Source organism: Schistocerca nitens, chromosome 4 (assembly GCF_023898315.1).
Source record: "Schistocerca nitens isolate TAMUIC-IGC-003100 chromosome 4, iqSchNite1.1, whole genome shotgun sequence".
NCBI lineage: Eukaryota > Metazoa > Arthropoda > Insecta > Orthoptera > Acrididae > Schistocerca > Schistocerca nitens.
Genome location: NC_064617.1, coordinates 406,272,155 through 406,279,535, shown reverse-complemented (window position 1 = coordinate 406,279,535; position 7,381 = coordinate 406,272,155). Strand labels below are relative to the sequence as shown.

The following is a 7,381-nucleotide window of genomic DNA, read 5'->3' as shown; positions in this document are numbered from 1 at the left end:
TTGAATGTTGGACTGTTCCTACAATTCACTGTAGGCCTTATTGGAATTCTGTTCTTGTGTATCTTTGGTTGCGACCAAAGGCAAGGTGCTTGTGGTCTCATAGTTACAGTGTTTCTTGCTTCTTGAATGGTGAGTAGAAAGTTTATGTTATTTAAGATGAATTTATTTAATGCCTTTTTGTATTCACAATAATGATTGAAGCAGAAGAAATGAATTAAAATTTGTGCTGTGGCCGGGACTCAAACCCGGGGCTTCTTACTTGCTAGGCAGAAATGCTAACCATTACACCATCACAGCACTATAGTTAACATTGCTGCATGAATTACCCAAGTTGAGTGCCCTCCCCAACACAAACTTCAAATCACATCTTCTGCTTATTTTCCCTTACAATGTCACTATTGCCAGGGCTCTCTGGCATTGGAATAGCACCCCAGTGCTGGATGTAATGAGAAAGTCTGGTACCATAAGTGATCTTCTAGATCTTATAATTACATTTTTCCCTGAGACATTCAAGTCTCTTCTTTATCTACGATAACGATTGTACTTTTGTATTCTGTTTGTTGGATTTTTAGGTATTTCTGTTATGTCACTGATCTGAAAGAAGTCATTCCAAATTATCGAAGGAAACAATGGAAAATGCATGAAAACTATGGGGGGGGGGGGGGGGGGTGAACTGGAGGAATTTTATGAGTAAAAACAAATGTACAATATAATGCAGAAGAACTGTTGGGAAAGTTGTTTCATCATCTAGAATATGAATCCACCACTCAAAAAGTCACAAAGTACATAGACTTCAGTGTGCAGAAAATGAAAGCCACACAGAAGAAAAAACTACCTAATCTTATTAAACAACAGTTATCTCCCAAATTAAACCAAAAAAGCTGAAAGAAACATATTTTACACACCTTTGCTCAGCAACACCAACATAATATTTACAGCACAGGATTCAAACCAAATCAGCCAAGAGAAGCTCATCACTATCACACAGTTTTCAACCATCTGCCTTGAGAAGCAAAATGACAGAATAGCAAACTGCCAGAAAATAAACAAAACTATTGAGGAGGAGATCACAAAACAAGTCCCAGGAGACAAGAAAAGAGAGGAAGTCCTCACACATAACATAAAGACAAAACTGAATACAAATAATGCAATAACAATAAGAGCTGACCTTTTTCTGTGCTGCAAACCTACACTTTGGCTATCTCTTACCTCCTCTGACTTTCCGTCCAATGGTCCTTTTGGTGGAGAACCTGACTGTACTTGGTTCACGATTTTAATCTTGATTCCCAGTTTCACAACTGGCACTATACTCCCCTGAATGTCATCATGACTGGGTCACAGGGACTCCCTGCAACAGCTTACTGGCCAGGTAGCTGTTGCTGTGGCTGGGTGGCACCTGTGGGGAGAGCCCGCATTCAAAGTGGGTGGCACCATGGCAGATAGTTTGTACATCAAGCAACTTAAACTTTCTTTTGATGGTGGTTGTATAGCCCCAGTAGCCTCTTTACATGGAAAGGCCTTGTATGATGCAACTAAGTATGATCCCAACATGTTCCCTTCCCTGACCACTCCATGGGAGGAATGCAAGACTAGGCAAGGAGCAAAATCCTCCCCCCCCCCCCCCCCCCCAATACCTGATCTGTACCAGGACTGACGAAGACATCTTTTTGGCACAAAGCCTTTATTTTTTGTTGATCGCAGTGAGGACAAATATGGGGAAGTTGCAGCCACCTCTAAGACGAAGAGTGGTTCCCTCCTGATTAAAACATCATCTCCTGCCCAGTCACAGGTGCTGCTCTCTTGTGAAAAGTTGGGTGACATACCCATGACTGTCACTCTTCGTAAGAGTCTGAACATGGTACAGGGTGTCATCTTTCACTGCGATTTCCTTTTGAAATCTGATGATGAGCTGCCAGCCATCTTAGAGTGATAGGGTGTGCACTTCATCCATTGTGTCAATAGGGAACTAATGGAAAACAGAGTTGCTACCGGGGCCTTGGCTTTTGAGGGTGATACATTGCCTGAGAAGGTCAAGGTGATGGTCTACCATTGAGATGTGAAACCCTATGTTCCTCCTCGTATGAGATGCTTCAGGTGTATGAAGTTCAGACATATGTCTTCCTGTTGCACTGCTACCCCTGTCTGCAGGGATTGTGGATATTCTCTGCATGTGAATGTTCCTTGCACCCCTCTCCCCATCTGCATAAACTGTGGTGAGCTCCACTCTCCCTGCTCACCACACTGCTTGATTTTTAAGTGTGAGAAGAAAATGCAGAAGTATAAGTCTGGACAAGCTCACAGATCAAGAGGCCAGATAAAAGTATGAGCATCTTAATCCCATAAAGATGACACAATCCTACCCCATGGCCACAATGTCATCACCTTCTCTGTCAATGGTGCTTTCCCTTGTTGCACCTCTTACAGTCAGCCCTCGGTGCCACCCACTGATTCCTAACCCCAGGCTGTTGAGGGCCCTTCTGGTGCTTCCAATGCACCCACTTCAGGAGCATTGGCTCCCCACTTGCCAGGGACATCGGTCCCTATCCCCCAGCTGGAGACACTTCACCCTGCTAGAGTTTCTCTAGGCATGAAGGGGCCCTTACCTCCCTGCTGGTCCATAGCCAGATGCCAGCTGGCACCTGAATGAACCAGGGCTTCTGGCCATTGGACTTATCGATCTTCCTCTGTCCCTGAAACCAATTCAGGGACACCTCTCCAGTCCTCTTCTTCTAAGGAGGAGGAGGACAGGGAGGATAAAAAGAAGTCCTCTAAAATGAAGGAAACTCCAGTGGCCCCCATGCTGCAGGACTCTGCACCTACTCCTTTAGTGTCCAAGGTGGAGATCCCAGTGGCCACTGAGACACCAGATCTCCCCAGGCAATGTGCTGCAGGACCTATTTCAGTGGATCCACTGACATCTCAGCTGGTGACAGCACATGACCCTGGTTCATAACCCCCCCCCCTCCCCCCTAGTATAAACTCCAGTGATATTATAATGGATTTTTCCACCACCTGACTGTGCCATGACAGCTTTTAAGCACTTACTCTGCATTCTGTATTGCCATCCAGGAAACATGGTTTCCAGAAATTTTGACCCCTGTCCTTCATGGCTACTGAGGCTATTTTAAGAATAATACCGACTATGAGAGGGTATCGGCTGGAGTTTATACATATTTGCTGGACTCTATATCAGTGGTCTTGTGCCTCTTCCTACACTACTGGAGGCTGTGGCTGTTTGAGTAAGGGCACATAAGGGTTTTACCATCTCTGATGTTTATCTCCCTCCTGATGATGTGTCCCAAGATGTACTGTCAGCACTACTCTCTCAGTTCCCCCATTTTTCCTAGTCTTAGGCAACTTCAAAGCCCATAAACTTTTGTGGAGTGGTGCAACGATCACCGGCTGTGATAAAGACATCAAAATTTTACTGGTATGGCTCAAACTTTGCCTCTTGAACTCTGGTGCCCCCACACACTTCAGGGTGGCACACACAACTTATTCAGCCCTTGATCTCTCCTTTTGCAGCCCTGGTCTTCTACATCCATCGAATGGTGGTTCCTTGACGACCTGTATGGTAGTGACCAGTTCCCAATCTTCCTTTACCTCGCTCAGCGTTGCTCCCCTGGATGCCCACCCAGATGGGTTCTCCATAATGCTGATTTGGATTGGTCCACCTTTGCTTTCATCCTTAGCACCCCATCGCCGAGTCAGCATTGATGCAGCTGTGCAGCATACAATGGCAACCATTCTTTAGGCAGCCAACCACGTCATCACCTCTTTCTTGGGATCCCCCCACTGGAAGATGGTACCCTGGTGGACCCAAGAGATCACTGCAGCCATTAGAGATCATCAGCAGGCTCTCCAATGCCAAAAGCAGCAGCCTTTACTGAAGCATCTCACTGCCTTTAAACGGTTCCGTGCCCATGTCCACCAGCTCATTAAACAATGAAAGCAAGAATCCTGGGAATGGTATGTTTCCATCATTTGATAGCATACCTCTCCATCACAGGTATGGGCAACGATCAGATGACTCTACACTTCCAGTCCCCTGCCGGTGTACCAAATATTTCCTTAGATGATGCCATTTATACTGATCCAGATGCTGTCACTGTGTATTTTGTTGAGCACTATGCTTGTGCATCTGCGTCTGAGAAATACCACCCTGCCTTTCAGCTGATAAAACAGTGGGTGGAGCGAATGCACTTATCTTTTACTACCCACCACTTGGAGCCATATAATCCTCCATTCAGTAAATGGGAATTCTCCAGTGCCCTAGCCCATTGCCCTGGTATGGCCCCAGGGTCAGACTGCATCCACAACCAAATGCTGAATCATCTCTCACTGTATTGTCAGCATCCTTACCCTCTTTAATTGGTTCTGGAATGAGGGTGCATTTCCATCTCAGCAGCAAGAAAGTGTGATTGTTCCGGTACTGAAACCAACTAAGAAACCCCCTAGAGATGGACAGTTATCACCCAATCAGTCTTACTGAAGTCCTCTGTAAGTTGCTCAACAGCATGGTGAGCTACTGGTTGTGTTGGCTCCTTGAGTCTTGGGTCCTTTTGGCTGCATCTCATGGTGGTTTTGACAAAGGCCACTCCATTTCTGATAATTTGGTTCACCTGGAGTACATCATCTGGATGGCCTTTGCACATTGTAACTTCATTGGTGTCTTTTTCAATCTACAGAAGGCTTATGACACAGTGTCTTCACTTCCTTACTATGATACATATGTGGAGACCCCATAGTCCTCTCCCAATTTTTGTCAAGAACTTCTTGTCACACCATACATTCTGGGTCCAAGAGGGTGCTTCACGCAGTGCCCCACATATCCAGGAGAAAGTCGTCCTGCAGGGCTCTGTACTGAGTGTCCCCTTCTTTCTGGTTGCTGTCTATGGTCTAGAGGCAGCTGTGGAGTCCTCGGTATCACCCTTTTTACTTTTATTATTACTCCTCTAGTAAGGGCATTGCTGAGTGTCACCTAAAGGGCACCACATGGGAGGTGAAGTCATGGGCTTTGACCCATGACTTTCAGTTGTCAGCTGCCAAGACTTATGTCATGCACTTCTGTTGCTGTCGTATTGCCCATGCACACTCAGAGCTTACCTAGATCATCAGTTAATTCTTGTCGTTTAGACACACCACTTTCTGGGACTGGTCTTTGATTCCTGGCTGACACGGATTCCCCACCTTCGCCAATTTAAGTGAAAGTGCTGGTGACACCTCAATCCATTTCACTACCTCAGTAACAGTAGCTGGGGTGCAGAATGGTCTACCCTTTTGTGGCTCTACAAAGCCCTGATTCTGTCCCATCTTGCATATGGTGTAGCATCACTCTCAGCAATGTGGATACGGGACCTCATCCATCATTGTGGAGTCTGGCTTGTGACTACTAGTCGAGGCTGGAGTCTTTCCAGTACCTATCAGGTGCCAACAACAGCTCCTGAATTATGCTATATGCATTTGTAGCTTCCCCAAACATCCCAACTACTGTCTTCTTTTCCCTCTAAGGAAGCTCCACCGTCCACAACAGTGACCCAGAACTTGGTTTACAATTACTGCATGCCTCCAGTGTCTCTGTTTGGAAATGCAACTTCCCCCACTGTTGCCCCTGGTCTGAGAGACATCACATCTGCCCCCATGGCTTGTGTTCAAACATTTGATTTCCTCAGAGTCTCGTTTGGTCCAAAAGATTCCATTGACTCCATGATTTTTTGCCACCTGATGTTGGCTGTCCTTGAGAAGTATCCAGGTTTGGAAGTGGTATTCACTGATGGCTCAACAGTCGACAAATGAACAGGCTTTGCATACACACTAGCATGGTGTAGGGAACTCCACTCTGTGCCAAACGACTGCAGTGTCTTCATTGCTAAATTGATGGTCAATAAATTAGCCCTTAGTCATGTTTGTTCTTGAGCTGGCAAGAGTATCCTAATCTACTGTGACTCCCTCAGCAGCCTTCAGGCTATAGACCAGCACTACTCTCCACACACACACTGGTTATGACTATCTAGGATCTTGTCTCTGACCTCGATCAAGCTGGGTGCCAGTCATTTTCATTTGGACCCCTAGTCACAGTGGGATTTCGGGAAATAAATGAGCTGACCAGTTGTCCACGCTGGCAACCACGATGCTGATTCTAAGAATGGAGGTCCCAGAACCAGACCTTCAGTCATTTACATGCCATTGATTGTTGGAATTTTTCACCGGCCCCCTCCCACCTCTGTTACGTACAATGCACTTAGCTTTTCACTCTTATTAACTCATGCACAAGGTTTTAGTAGTAATCTATGTCTTGCATATTACCCTGTCTTCCACTTTTAAGCTCTCAGGTTTTCAAATCTTGTCCGATGCAGTCCCCAACAATCAGTCTTTCCTTCTCATCCCGTATGGTAAGTCTCCCTCTGACCTGTGGCTCTGGGTGACTTTACTGAAATCTTCCTCCTTTTCTTAGACCTCTCCAGTCCTTTTCCTTCACCCTTCTTCCTTCCCCTTCAACCTTTTTGCCTGAAGAAGGAGCCATTGGCTCCAAAAGCTTGCTAATCACAACAGTCTTTTATGTGTACATTCTACCACCACTTGTTGAGTACATTTTTTATCTCTCCAATTAACTAATTTTATCAGGAATTGATTGTTTTCATTGTTATATCTCTTGAAGCATTGTACTTCTTAATTCATTTTTTATTCTTTTCAATTTGGAGAAGGAGTGTTCTGCACTGCAGTTAGTTACCATCATGTTTAAAAAGATTCTCAATGTGATTTCTACATTTAGAAATATGTCTTCAATTTTGTTTTCTTTCAAAAGGTGATATATTTCCAATATACTATTAGTTCCTCCCATTTTTACTATGAACAGTTTTCAAGTATTCTGTTAAATATGGACATTCCATTTCCTACCCTTGCTTATTAATGTCTTCATTATAAATTTTGGCAAATTCTTTGCAACTTTGTTTCAGCTCTTGGGAATTCGAAGTTTTCAAGTGAAAAAATAAGCCAAAACATTGACTAATGTTCTCGTATGAAGTTAATCGCTGTTTTGGATGAACATTCAGGGTATCAGTCATGGGAAGATAGATTTCTACTTTGAATTTCTCTTTTCCACTCAGCTGGACTGACAACAAAGATGATGTGACTTACCAAACGAAAGCGCTGGCATGTTGATAGACACACAAACATACACACAAAATTCAAGCTTTCGCAACCAACGGTTGCTTCTTCAGGAAAGAGGGAAGGAGAGGGAAAGACGAAAGGATGTGGGTTTTAAGGGAGAGGATAAGGAGTCATTCCAATCCCGGGAGTTACCCTCTCCCTTAAAACCCAAATCCTTTCGTCTTTCCCTCTCCTTCCCTCTTTCCTGACGAAGCAACCGTTGGTTGCGAAA

The 7,381-nt window shown here is 44.7% G+C and overlaps 1 non-coding gene across 1 annotated transcript; it reads right to left on the bottom strand.

Moving 5' to 3' along the window:
- Positions 1 to 224: 224 nt before the first annotated feature.
- Positions 225 to 297, bottom strand: Trnaa-agc (transfer RNA alanine (anticodon AGC)). The gene has a single exon. It is a non-coding gene; the product is annotated as a tRNA-Ala (tRNA).
- Positions 298 to 7,381: the final 7,084 nt, after the last annotated feature.